A 15,817-nucleotide genomic window follows, 5' to 3' on the forward strand; every position below is an offset into this window, starting at 1 on the left:
GTTTTTATACCATGTATATAAAATATACCAAGGTATACTAAGTTTAGTCCCAAGTTTGTAACGCTTAAGAATATTGATGCTATGAACAAAATTTTGGTATAGGTGTTCATAAAATCACCTAATTAGTCCATTTTCGATTGTCTGTCTGTCGTCTGTCGTCTGTCATCACGATTACTCAAAAACGAAAAGGGATATCAATCTGGAATTTTTATAGTGTGCTAAGGGCGTAAAAAGTGAGGTCCTGTTAATTTAATCTACCCTCACATTTCCTTAAATTGAAAATTGAATTAACATAGACTCAGGTTAGTTTGTTTGGTAGAAATTATAGAAGTCATTGGTTAATAGATTTATGTATGTTTAAATTTCAGTCATGAAAATTTAAGACTTTTTAAAAAACAATCAAACCATATGAAATGCTCCATTTTTTGATAATTCGATTATGCGATTTTCCATAAGACACTTTTTTTGCAAAGATATAAATTTTGCATCGACTTATGTATTGATACTGAACTATTTGTTAATACCCACACGAAAATATAAATTTATTAAAGGAGCAAAAAATAAATTAATATGTCCTTGATATAGAATAATTTTTACAATGGAAATAGCCATTATTTGCATCATCTCTTGGCCTTTAAATAAAAAAAATTGAAAACAAATACTTGGTTTGAATTCAAATGCATGATAAAATCTTTGTTTATGAATTCCAAAAGCAATGTCAAGGCTGTTATTTTGTTTTCTTTTATAAATAAATTTATTTGCATGATACCAAATGTATATTTTCAAACTATTCATGTAGCGAATTATGAAAGTTTCGTTTAGGTCTAAAATTATAATAACATAATAAGTATAATATAATAAGTTTTATAAAGCATTTATGAATACAGGATGTTCAAACAACTTTCTAGAGGATGTTCAAACAACTTTCTAAGTCCAGAGGTTGTGCATTATGAAATCAGAGGTACCTCATTAAAAAGAAATAGATTTTGACTTTTTTCTTGTATGGGGGCTCTATCTTTGAAACTATTGAACTAATTTTGGTGTATAATATGTCGTTGGATTTTTCTTGATAACAAGAGTAACATAGATATTCCAGAAAGTACAAAAATGAGGCCATCAGAATCCTAAAAATAATAATAGATACTACGAATTCGAAGCCAAAAGACTTCTAGAAAAAAGAAAGGATCAAAGAGTGCCAAGGCAATTGAACAACGAATCAATAGCTTCAAAGAAGTGACATAATTACTTCATTGATATAATTCTTTTTAAATAAATTAGAAATTGTTTTGAACATTTTTATTATTAGCCAAATTCCATGATATTTATTTTTGTTCAGTTCCGCTAGTGCCCCGTAACAATGTTCCTTCTAATAATTGAAAACATATCTCTCTGAATGGTACCTCGATCGTCTTTTTTTACTGTGTGTCCAGTCGAAACTTATTTACTATTAAACTTAATATTATTCACTTTTCCTTGACTTTTATGTTTAGGTAAAAAGTGTGCACCCTTCAAACAGAAAAGTAGGTAATACGACTTCAATTACGTATGCTTTGTATAGTTAAAAAGATAATTAACAGCCGAGTAAGCAGAAAGATAGGACACTCTTTTTTACTTGGAAGCCTTCCGATTCGAGTTTGGGCATTGGCATTCTGCCAATTGTTGGCGTTTTATATTACTCCTAGGAATATAATGAAATTTGATAAATATTAAGCAAGCAAAAAAAAAAAAACGTAAAAAGAAAATACAATATTACTTACTGTTACCGGGAGCTTTGCTTGAATTACTTACTTTAATATTAATCTCCTAACTTTGGTTGACGAGAGAGATGTGCTACTCTCATTCAGCTACTTTCTCTTTTCTCTCTTTTCAAAGTGAAAATAATCTCTTTTACAAGTCATCATTTGCTTGCGATAAGTAAATTTGTAGAATTCAAAATTCATTTATTATTTCGTAACAAACTTTCTGGGATTTTTTCTGCAAAAACCAAAGTTGAAAAAGCGCTCGAGCCTCGATTACTACCACCATTTTCTTCATTATAAAACTCACTCCATCAACGGTCTTTATAATTATTGAGTATAGTATCGTTAATAATTTTTTTTAATGATTTATGTTTATAAATTGGTATGGCTCTATAGAAAGCCTTTATAGATTTTAAAATACAAAAACAATTTTAAAATAATTATTATTTTCGTAGAATAATATTCAAAAATCGATTCTGTTTAAAAGTATGTAATGAAATAGGTAATGATTGTTAAATAAAATATATTTATATACTTAAATAGAGGTCAATGACTACTACTACCACCATAATAATAAGTAAGTAATCTATTAAAAATTTTTCAAAAACAACTAACAAAAAATGACGTTTTAATTACTCAAACACACCAGTAAGTGAATATAATACCTAAGTATAATATTTATTTTATATTTTTATATAGATATAATTTTATAATATGTAAGTCATCAGAGAGAAGAAATCTTCTCATAAAATATTTACAGCTAATAAATTTTTGTAAAGATAAGAAATCATTTAAACGCTAAATCATTATCATTACTACCAATGTCTATAATGTTTTATATACCTGCATACAGGATGAGTTAAAAGTCCTGCTTACCGGATGAGTTAAGCATAATTAAGAGAATTATAAAAACAATGAAATTTATTATTTCTACAATCAAAGTATAATAAATAATTAAAACACATTTCAAACTCCAATAAATAGTTAAAACTAAATTTTATAATTTATTAAAGTATAATCAATAAAAATTTAATTTTTAACTTATGTCAAGTACAAATATATCACATTTCAAAGTAATTGATATCGTTAAAACACGAAATCAAAGAGTACTGGATAGAGAATTATAAAATACAAACTTACACCTCTTTTTGACGAGCACATCGATCCAACGTATGTGAGAAAGCGCCTTAATGAGTTGGAGAAGTTTTTAGTATCTCTGTCCGGATTCTTATCTTGGATATGGTGATTGTATAATTATTCTCAGGCAGCAAGTCTTTCACCTTTTTTTGATTTTCCCCATGAATTAGGAAATGGCTAAATAGTGAAGCCCGCTCTTCGAGGCTTTTGATTACAGAGATTTTGTTTTGGCCAGATGGTTTTAATTACAGTTCAGTATTCTACCGGAAGTTGATGACTTGCTATACAAAATGAAGAAAAGGGATGGATTTTTCAACTTCAGATTTTCAATTATTTGTATTCTGGGATAAATGCTGTTAAAGCAGGATAAAATAAAAGTTTATTTGTTTTTTGGGATAATTGGAGCAATAATCGTATTTTCGACATGAATAAAAAACAAAGTAACTAAAAAGTCGACATGAAAAAGCAATGTATTGTCTTTACAGTGTAATTCATGACAAGGTCAACCACGGCTAGGTTGACTGTATTGCCCAGCAGTCATGTCTGGATTCTCAAAATATTATACTAAAATTTTTGTTTTTAAATAATAAGACGAGTTTAAATAATACTGAGTTAATTTTGAATCAAGCTGTTAATAAATTCAGTTTAAAACTTATTTAATAACCAAAAGATTTAGCTTCGTTCGTTCACTGTGTGCTCAGTATGAGTCGGCGAATGAATTATCGAAATGATACCAGTTCAAATTTACGTAAACTAGGGATGCAATGAATTGGAAACACAGGGTTTGGGTTATGTTCGACGGGTTATGAATTGATGGATGCAAAATTCAATTAGTGGAACAAAATCAGTGAGTCATTTTCTTTGAAGCAAGAATCTGCTTAAGATATACAGGGGTGATCATTTTAATGTATAATGGCTAATAGCTTGTTTTGTGGCTAAGCAATCAAAAAATAACTTAAGCCAAAGTTTCAGAGTTTGATAAGGGACATCATGTTCTGACATCAGATTGAGCCTAGTTCTTCGAGTTTCTTTTATAGCCAATTTAGATTCTAAACGGTAAGAGATAGAATAACACTTTAATTTAGAAAGTTTTTTGTTTAAGTTGTTTTTTCATTGGTTAATTACAAAACCATTAGCCATTACAGATTAAAACAATGTTATTAATTAAACATCTTTGGTTCAGATATTGTAAAAAACAAATATTTACAATTGGGTTTACGATTTGAATGATCGAAAAATTGGAATACTCGAATATTTGGAAAGTCTCGGTTAAAATTCGTAAAGAAAGATGTTTATGATAAACAAAGTTGTAAAAAATTTTAATTTAATATATCAAGGAATGAATAATTTTTTTAGTCAGAACATTTTTGACGGGTTCCTTAAAGGTGATCAACCCAACATTAATTGTTTTGATAGAGTGTTATGAGTTTTACAACAAAAAAATCGAGTTATGCAGTTCGGTGAAAAATAAGCTTTTAGTTTTGAAAACGGTAGCACTGTTTCAAACTAGACTGACTTTATAATCTATGTTTGTAGTATTAGTATGTGGTGTAATAATAACAATCTATTATTATTATTACAAACCAACCAAGTGTAAGTACTGATAATTTTAACATGTATTTTGTCGCTTCAACACAGCGCTGCGTTTACCGTGTTGTGTTCCATTCTATAAATATAATCTTTAATATGTACTGTACATAAATATAATGTTATTATAACAAGAGTTCTTTAGATTTTGAAGTTGTATTTAAGCCTCATGATAGCTAAATCTGAATTTGGCAGTAATAGTTCAATCATTTAGTTAAAATTGATTATTACGATATTGAAGGGACTAACAAGTAGATATTTAATTTTATAGATGAACACTTTAAATTAGAAAGTTGTTGATTAATTAAAAAAGTAACATTTGTTGTTCGAAACATTTTTCCACAAACCGTATATATCAAATTAGTTATCAAGTAGGTATCAAACTGTAGGTATCATCTTAAGTATCAAAATTGTTATTTTGTATACTTGTTTCTGCGATATCTGCGATATCGTATACTTATCCAACCTTGTTATAGCTGATACATTCATATATCTGATTATATAGGGATTATAGCGGGAGTTTTACATTTTGTCTATTCGCCATTGGAACTGATTCTAGCGCTGTCTGGTGGTACAAAATAAAAGCTGTCTATGAAAAGTCAAATTTATGCATGGCTATGATTGAATTGTTTATTTATATTTTGATAATGAGTGAAATAAAAAATAAATAAATTATTTAAACTTTTGACACGTTCGTACTCTTATTTCTGTTAGAATTTGATTTGTCATAGACAGTTTCTATTTTCTACCACCAGATAGCGTTAAAATCAGTTCCCATAGCGAATAATAATAAATATAGTTTTTTTTATGAATAAAAAAATATTTTAAAGTTTTTCCATCAATATTTTTGTTGCACTTTGTATATTGTAGATATTAAACTGTTAAGGTATAAGTATCCGTGTATATATTTATAAACCACTAAATTAATATGTTTATGAAGATTAGAGACGATGTACTGTGAACAAATAATAAGACCATATTTAATGAATATTAGGAATCGAAAGTAAATTGATTTGAAGCCTTCTCAGCCTCCTGATAAATCCGGCACATAGACTAATTTAAAGTATGTTGCGAATAAGTGTAAACTTTCGTCTGTTTTCAGAGAACTAAAACGATAGCATTTTTAAAACAATAACGGATAATCCTGATGTGGAATTGGCCATATTACCTATAAAAATGTAAAACTAGACTTGATATCATGACATTTGAAAGTGAAATGAAAATTGATTAAAAACGAAGCAGTTATAAGCAATCAAAGATTGCATTCATAGGTTTTCCTTCTCCTTTTTGCAAAACAAAGTTTCATTTGTAATCTCTATTGGCAATATCTACGAATGACGTTACTAGTGGGTATCTTCTTTGTTTAATTAGGAATTTCAAACGTTCATATCTTGAATTCTAGTAAAAATTTTTACAAACCAACTTCACTTTTGTATTCGTAAATTGAGAATACTTCATCTGAGGTGATAACAAAAATTAAGTCCGATCCCCTATTGAGTTAAACCAATTTAATGGTAATGTTAGTTTTGAAATCTTTAAACGGCTGTAATTATAAAATACGCTCAGACACTGCGCTACTGGTTAATCAGGTGGCGCCTACAAGAAATATTTCAACCAGTACCTATATATATTATTTTATATAGCTTTACTATATACAATGTCCGAATATAGTATTTTCACCTTTACAACACTAACCTGTACTAACAACTGGCAATATCAATTGAATAATAATAAAAATAAAACATCGATTAAGTATGAGCAATTACAAATCTAACTATGTTTCATGATTCCGTTTCACTAAACTCATTTTTAAAGGGTATGCATAATATGGATACAAAAAATTTAATTTGAAAATCCACTTCAAGACCTTTTTTGGCTAGCTTCGTGGTTTTATTCATTTTCTTTGAACAAAACTTTTATTAAACAAAATTTTTACTAGATTATTTTTAATTTTAACTGGAACGTAATACTGGAAACTTTGATAAACTGATTTGATTCTAAAACCTTATTCAGTCTTTCATTAAAAAATTAAGTCAAAATTACTTTCCAAAACCAACCTTTTCTTGGACTAACAAGTAAATAAGTCATTTGTAGATGAAAGTACATTTCTCATACATTTTCAACATGAATATAAGTAATTAACGTGAAAAATTTTTCTTTGATTTTTAGTAATTAACATCTTGTACTTAAGTAAAAGTATTTTTACTTAAATTTTTTACTTTGAAATATTGATCTGTACGTATAAATAACTACTTATATATATTAATTAAATATAAATAAATTCTGGATTAAGTACGAACAAATGAAAAAACTGCAACTTGATTCTGTATCATCTCAATCGTTTTTAATCACTCGAAAAATTTAATGTGCTCTAAAAATTTATTTTAAGATTTATTTGGCTGAACACTTTCCGGTGTTATTTGTTGGCTATGATTCAAAACATTTACATAGCTATCGGTAAACTATATTAATTACCTAAATAAAATAATTTTGTTAAACTAAGTAGACTGAATGCAGTTACGGAATCCTTTGGTATAAAAGGTAGTACTATGTATGACAGCTGAAATAAAAAGATACAGATGCATATTACTTACAATAATTTATTGGCTTTAATAATTAGGTATGTTTTGGCTTGGTAAAACCACTTTATTATCATTAAACACGTTAAATTTTATAGGTATTTGATCGCAAAAGTTGGTCGAAATTATTTTTATATTAAATTTGATTATTGATATATTATAAAATATTATTTCTATATCAAACTGTAGAGGATTTCAATAGCTTGCAAGTAAAGTTAAATAATTCGAATTAAATTTTGATAACTAAGAAATATATGCGCATTAGTTAATTAGTTTTTATACCATGCATATATGAAATATATCAAGGTATACTAAGTTTAAGTAAATCCATTTTTGTTTGTCCGTTCGTTTGTCTGTGCGCCTGTTCGTCAGACGACACGATAGCTAAAAAATGAAAAGAGAGATTAAGCTGAAATTTCTTTCCTAAATGAGCAACATAGGACAATTAAGTCTTGGATCTATCTTGTAAACCGTTAGAGATAGAACAAAATTTTAATTTGAAAGGTTTTTTTGTAAACATCACTGTTTACCCGTGAGGGCGCAAAATATAATATCAGTTATATGTGTGTGATATCTATGTATATGTTGTGGCTATCTTTCTTTACTTATATGGCGTACAAAAATAAACGTTTGGGTAATCAACTCTATCTATACATGGTATTTTAACATTTAACTCAGTCAATTGTTTGTTTTTACATGTTTTACTTTGTATATAGATTTTAAGAAATTTTCTTACATGTAAATAGTGAATATTGCTTTAGAAAAAGAGCAGCACGTATTTGTTGACACCAACTAAGTGATTAGCAGCGGCGGGTCAAAAGAGTGTGAGTAAAATTCGTTTACCTTTTTAAGCGCATTGGGCCGACCTTTTTATAGGTTTCTGGTGGACCGCTTACAGTCAGTCCAACCCGTATTGCAACTACATGCAAACTTTGCACAGAAATAAAACATTTCCATTATAATCGTTTTGTACTTGAAAAAAAAGCAAAAAAATAAAAAGAAGAATCAGAAAAAAAAGGTTGGCGTTTTATATGAAGGCCATCTTCAACTGAACACAAGCTAAAGTTATATGTATTATTTATAATAAAAACTGAATAAGAGAGAATGCACCAGGCATCATCATCACCGTGTAGAATATTTTTACTAACTCCACTACATAGAACAACAAACCCCACACAGCAAAAGCAAAAGCAGTGTACAAACAAACACCAATTGAAAATGATTGTATAAACAAAACTTTACTATACTTAAGTCAGTCGTCATAAATGACTCTCTGACTTAACACACTTTAAAATTGAATGCATTTGGTAATTAATAAAAATCGTGGCGGTGCAGCGCGTAATAAAAACCGTAGCGGCGCAGCGCGACATTGTATATGTCAAGTTTATACGTTCTCTAGTCTCGAAATTTTAGTGTTTCCCTAGTGGATACTTTTTTGTGTTGTTGTGAGTGTTTATATAGGGGTTGATTAAATTGTGTTTGTATATTAAATGTGTGTGCTCTGTGTTTTTTTTGGCCAAGTTCCAAAAATTTAATGTAATAATTATTGTATTATATATTTTGTGTTTTTATTTATTAGTTTTGATGGTTTTTATAAATAATTATTTTTTGTGTTAGTGTGTGTGAATCCAAGGTTTTTCATTGTTAAGGTTGCTCAAATGTTATTGTTAATTATTGAATATAATAATTATCTAATTAGTGTAGTATTACTTTAATTTCAAATTTCTAAACTCTTCTAAATAAATCGGTAATATGAAGTATCAATTCCTACGAGATAAGCAAATCTTGATACATTTTGCATTATGATTTTCTGGCTTATGCAGAAGATAGCCGTAAGCTGCATTATTTTTACCTTCTTCCTAAAGACGATGTGTGAGATGGCAAATGAATTAGCAGTAAATAAAGCCACCAGTTTCTGCTGCTTGGGTGTATTTAACCAAATTAAAAGTCAATTCCAGTAGAAGGTAACGGCGAAATCGCTTCTGAAAACTTGTTGGAGTAACTAGAAACTATATGTTCCATCCTGTCGTCACAAGAAGGCTTGTTAAATTTCCCCTAATAATTTCAGCATTTTCTTTCCTTTTAGTAAATCCTTTCCCTGTCGTAGTGTTTGAAATTAATAACTATTTGTGAAATTATTTGTTGCAAAACAGCTTGTGAAATATACCACTCCTGAAAAAAGTCTTTATGTGCTTATTGTTTGGAAAAAAGGGCAACAACTTTAGTGGAGGAAAATTTTTTCCCTAAATAATTACAATAATTACTATCTTGTATTAAAAATTATATCTTTTACCGAAATGCTAGACGTGACACAGCTATTAGTAAGACAATCCATTATGTTTATTCTCGAGTTATGATTATTCAGTTGAGTACGAAGAGTTTTAAATATGTTTTTCTATTCCAGATCTGAAAACTTCTCAAAAATAAAAAATAAAATGGTCCGAGAATATTTAGAGAGGAAAAGTTGAATGAATCATATTACCCTAAGTTGTCTGTCACAATAAAAACCTCTTTTAAATGCCATCCTTCTAATGGCTGTTTACATCTATTATATATGTATATTGAAATTCACTAGATTGTTGCCTCATTTAAAAAATTGTTTTATAAAAATCATACCTATTTTACAGATAATTAAACTGGTGATATAACTTCTACGCTGAATAAAATATTGCTTGCAAAATAAATTGAAATTTTGAATTATAATAATGATACTAATATAAGTTTTGATTTATTGATAAAAATATAATATTATTAAACATTAGCTCATACTTAGTCGCATGAAATAATTGTAGAAGAAGCCAATGAATTATATTCACTTTTTCATACTGATTGCAATCGCTTATAATCATTTCAATTCATAATATGTCGATTAACTATATCTGGACAATTAACGTTAGCCGAACATATCTTACATAGAAAACAGCATATTGTCTATTGACATCTCTTCAAGATACGATTTACATCTATAGATAAATAGCAGACATTTCGGGGAGCAGTGGGTGGTACCTGCGTGTCAAATGGCTGGTTGTGGCCTTTCTTAAAGTCCTAATGGATCTTCTAACATCCTTTAACAAAATCTTGAACTATACTGAAAAAAAAATTCTCAATATAAACCGATGATATGAGGTTGCCTGAATTTCATCGCGACATCAATTATCTCTATTATCATATATTATATGAGGCGACAAATGTGATATAAGTACCGTACGGGGTTGAGTGGTGAAGTTGACACAAACGCATGTATTGTTTGTATGGAATTAATATACTGTCTAACAAATTTTGTAATATTATAAAAAAATACTTATGTAATTGTCACAACCACAAGAGTAGGTTTATTAGGTTTATTTTAAAAAAATTCGATTTCTTCGAGTCGGATTTGAACCAGCGACATATAAATTGCTATTGATTTTAGTGTATTAAATCCACTGCTGTACCGCTTGCGCTACTGATGATTGTTACATAAGTACACAAATTTGTTTTCGTTTAAAGTCGATCCACAAGTCTAAAAAACTTTCCCAAACCCTAATATTTGAATCTTTTTATAAATTACTTTATATACATCACATGCGCCTATATATAGACTAAAAATGGACTCTCTGATTTTTCATTTATAAAAATATCTCACAATCGGTCACTAATCATTAGTTATTCTAATATAAAATTATTTACATATTTTCATGTATATAATATTATAAATTTTTAATATAAAGGGAAGGCATAGTACCTTGAACTAAAATTTCCGCAACATTATGTGATTAACTTTATCTATAAAAACAACCGTGCGAACAAAGATACATTACCGTAAATGACCATGTACCGTAAGGTACCATGATTCACATCCTAATGTACCTATAATTATCCGCATCGATTTTACCTAAAGGCGCTCTCTTCAACATGTAATAATTATATTTCACTCTTGGGACCTGCTTATAAAAAATGTATGTAAATAAAACATTGAAAACACGTTTTTCCAACAGGTATCCACTGTCCTGAACGTCCTGCAATAGCTTCAACTGGTATTAAATAAAATAAATAAATAAAAAAAGATTCAAGATACATTTGTCTCAAGGTACTATACCTATTTAAAAAAATATTTTTTAGGTCTTGTTTTGATTCGTAATACATTTACCTACCTATGTAATGTGTATGTTGACAAATTTAATATTAGTTATGGTTAATAATTTATTTATTATTTTACAGCGAATTTTGTTAAAATAATTTAAAATATTGTCTATTTTAAATCAATGAAAAATGTGCGGTTTATTTAATTTATAACTTAAAAATATTTTATTGAATTCTTTATACCGTATTATTGTACAGAGTGATTATTAATATTTCGCAACTAGAATGGAAAAGCAATAAATACGAAAACACTTGTTTGTAGTTTGTATTTAGTTTACCTTAAACATTTTTCGTGTAAAAAGTGGATACTTAAACTTCTTTTTCGCTCAGTGACGTGTTGCATCTATTAAACGTGGGTTTGGAAAGAAACGCCTTAAACGAAATTTTTTTACACGAATTCAAACTCAATGTCTGAATATGAAATTTATAAAACCGCTTAATGACATACAATTTTAACATCTTATAACTTTCTTAAAATTCAACGTTAAAAATCTAATAACTGAAACAAATTTGATACTCATTTTCCTGACGCTTTTCTTAAGCTCTTATTTGGTGGGTTAATTTTGTGTGATTTTTTTCAACTACCATTACTCGTAAGAAGTCTTTAGATTCACAGTTTAGAGCCTGTATGTCACAAATTTCGAGAGTATGATAATGTTATAAGATTATAACCCTTTTGCTAGACTACAGTTTAATGATGACGTAGAATAGCTTACGTGCTGTAATTTGCGACGATCCATGGACTCTCCTACAAAAATGCACTTTTAAAACTAAGAGATAAAGTTGAAAAATTTTATTCAAAAAAAAAAATCCTTTTTGAAAATAAATATCTTAAAAAATTCAGTGGATTTAAATAAATTTATATTGTTTAAATAATTGACCAAGTTGTGATCCATGATTTGTAGTCAATTAATGAAATATTTTTAGCTTTACAATACCACACAACTACAAAAATATATAACATATTGTGTGCAAGTGATGCTTATAAATTTGATAATATAGATATCGCTTTACAATCATCAATGCTCTAACTACAGTCGTCTCTGTTCATCAAATGATGGATCTTCGATAAACTCATAATTAAATTAAAATTTTGTTTTTATACCATCGGAAACCTGATATTTTTATGGTATTATTATAAACTACAAGATCGTTAATATTTTAGATAGTTTTTTATCACACTCTCTAGATTTTTCGATATAGAAATATTCAATTGAAAAGGATAACCCATGATTCATCATTTTTTCAGTCAACTTTGAATGATAAAATAATAATAAATGCCCTAGGAATGTTTTGTGATTTTTGGAAACTTTGTTAATCAAAAAATCTATTTAAAAAGTTTTATTGTAATCCCTAGTATTATTCAATCCTTGCATATCTCTTTAATGATTCATGTATATCTAACAAAAATGTCTATTTGAGCGAATAAAATTTCTGTAATAGACAATCGCGTCACGGGTACAGTCGGACATGGGTCAGCTACTATATACATAATAGAAATATATATTATAATATATTATTATAGGGTTCACAAATATTTCCGGTAATTATAAACGAACAAAGATGAATTTTATATATTTTTTTCAGACATAATATAAACAATATAGATGTATTTTTTTACTATCATGCATGACGGATTTTAAGACCACCCTTTGTTTTCGTTTGTTTCAAATGTGATGAGTGTTACTTTTTAAGTAAATATGTGTCTGTTTTATCAATTATTTGTATCATTTTGAAAGTATTTTACATGACATTGAATAATTAAATAAGGCACTTATCTTACACAACGTATCCTACATACGAGTCTATCGCTTGTGAACAGATACAAATTTCTGATAACAATTATATTATTCTTGTAAATAATAATGACAAAATTTGAAAAATCCCATGTATTCAGCTTCAAATTTGACGAATATTTTAACGCAGCTTCGTAGTGCAAAATGTGGTTACTCTTACCTTTGTTAAATTGGTATGTTTGTAATGTAAAATCATAGACACTAACCAATTACGCTGATAGGTGATATTAGTTCAAGACAAACAAAAATTTGCTATACAAAGAGCGCGATAGGCATATAGCTTTGTTGCCCTTCATCTTTTTGGGTTCTACAAGATCGCATTTTGACAATAAATAAGTGAATTTGAAAAAGAGATACGATATACTCTAGGATTTAAATATTTTTAGGGCAATCAGAATTTCAAGACTATTTGTAATAGTAAAAAAGTTTATTGTTTGTTCTGCGCCTTTTGTTAAAGTGGCTCGACCCTTTTACCAAAACTTTAAAAAAATCAAGGTCAAAGGTCGTGAAAATAGGTTGTTTTCAAATATCTCGTTTATTTAATTTTCTTGCGACTTAATTTTACACAAAAAAAAAATTAAGAACAAAATTTCCGTAGAATTTCGAAATATTTAATTGAGAAAAGTTAGAATAAGTCGCATACTTAGCTACACGAAAATATCAAAAATATTTTATAAATAAAAAATTTAAAAAAAAATATAAATAATTTCAAATTTTTTTAAAAATAATATATTTTTTAATATTTTTTCAGCCAAAGATCTTGAGAATTATGACTTCTACAAATATTTTGTACAGGACCTTTTCTATATAAAATTAACTCAAAAACAAATTTTATAGTAACTAAGATTGCGATAAACTTAATAGTTTACGAGATATTTGAAAAAAAACCTATTTTCGCGACCTTTGACCTTGAATATTTTTTTTTTGCACATATGATTTTGCTTTGAACTTTATAGGTCATTTCTTGCATCTGAATAAATATAATCCCGGTGAAAAAAACTTTTTAAGCAGATTTTTGAAGCAGATCAATTTTTTTATCGTCTCTTTTTCTCTGGGCTATTTTTAGTGAGATACAAAACTTATATAGTCAAACGATACACACCAGTTCCTGTCAAATATATTATGTCATATTTTGTACGGATAACATTGATAGGAAATAGTTTAATAATTTTTTTTTGGCATTTTGAATATTTTCAGATATATTTAAATTTTGGGAAATATTTAATCACACCTTACAAAAGCGCTCATATCTTGACAATGAAATATCGTATGGCTATGAATTGCACAATAAATTGGCGAAGAAAAATGTAATTCTTAAAGAGTTTTCATAAAGAGATACTTGCGGAACTTCAGACCAAAAATTGAACTATTTTTCCTTTTACAAAAAGCGTTGAATAACAAGTTAAAACACATATTTACAAATTTCTTAATGTTTTCCTATCTTTCCAATATTGGTATGTATAAAAATAAAAACTATCATAGCAGAATTTTCAACGTTGCTGGCGAGTTTTTTTTTATAAACTTGTAAAACTTTGTTCGTACTTTTACCACTCGAGTAGAAACTAGACAATCGGTACGATTTGGTTGCACTTTCTATGTTTTTTAATGAATTTGAAATTAGTTTTCTTTTTCTGCACGAATTTCTTTGGAATTAGCGATTTATCAGCCAAAAACTAGTGCAGAAAAAGTGTTATTTTTTGTATGACAAGAGAAAAATTATCTTTTCCGAAACCAACAAGAAACAATTTTTTCAATGCTTTCTACATATTGAAATCAGAAATTCTGTTAAGTTGAAATCAAAAGTTGCTGCGTTGCTATCGAACTATTATTGTATTCTAGTTAATAGAATGCTTTACATCAAGAGGGTTGCATGAACACCCTGACAACTATTTTGGTATATAACAAACAATATTTTGTTGAACATGTAATCGCACTATGTTTAATAAAATGATAGATCATGTTTGGATAAAGTTTTTAATATGAAAATCATGTTCTTGCTATATATACATTTTTCACAGGTATCTATCCATCCATCCATCTACATTCTCTGTTGTTATAAAATTATGAATTTTCCCGTCTTTCAGAGACTGAAAACTATTTATTGAAATGCATTTAGAAAGGTTGAATAATTTTTACTTTTATTCTTATCTTAATATATATATTTCTTGTGTTCGTGTGTATGTGACTGAACTCCTCCTAGACGGCTGGACCGATTTTGATGAAATTTTTTGTGTGAGTTCAAGGGGATTCGAGGATGGTTTAGATTTACAATTTGGTCCAGTACAACTGTTTTTGAGGGCTCCGTACCAAAAAAATGAAATTTCATTAAATGGTGGGAGCGCATATAAATCATATCACATTATGTATACTATGTGTACTATGTATTTTTAATAGTATTCAGGTATTGTCAATAGGCATTTATTAGAGCCATATGCGAGCGCAGCGAGCTCTACTATCAAAGGTCAGGCCAAAGGTCGAAGGTCAGGCCACTCCAATAAATAGGAGTTAAATTGGGGTTTAGCGGGATGGGTTTAGCGGACAGGCTAAACGTAGTATAGGTATTCATGAATTGGAGTTACGTTTTTACGGGACAACGTCCGTCGGGGTCGCTAGTATGTTTATAAAACTTTAATTTTATTTTTATAATTTTTTACTGCATTGTTCAATATGATGTTACCACTTATATGTATTTAACTATTTTGTCTGTGTGTTAAATAATATGTTCAAGGCAAATGTACGTGGTAACATCTAACTTACAATCCCGTGGCGGAACAAATTAATGTAACCTGGTATGGGTACCGGGACACAGGAACATTCCAGGAAATTGAGAAGCCGGCGAGGTTGCTAGAAATGGCAC

General features: G+C 28.5%; 1 protein-coding gene across 1 annotated transcript in view; it reads left to right on the forward strand.

Annotated features, from left to right (window-relative positions):
* LOC123293934 (protein sprint) overlaps positions 1-15,817 on the forward strand; it is a 423,720-nt gene that overhangs the window by 73,423 nt on the left and 334,480 nt on the right. The window lies entirely within an intron of this gene.

The sequence above is a fragment of the Chrysoperla carnea genome, chromosome 2 (genome assembly GCF_905475395.1).
Source record: "Chrysoperla carnea chromosome 2, inChrCarn1.1, whole genome shotgun sequence".
Taxonomy (NCBI): domain Eukaryota; kingdom Metazoa; phylum Arthropoda; class Insecta; order Neuroptera; family Chrysopidae; genus Chrysoperla; species Chrysoperla carnea.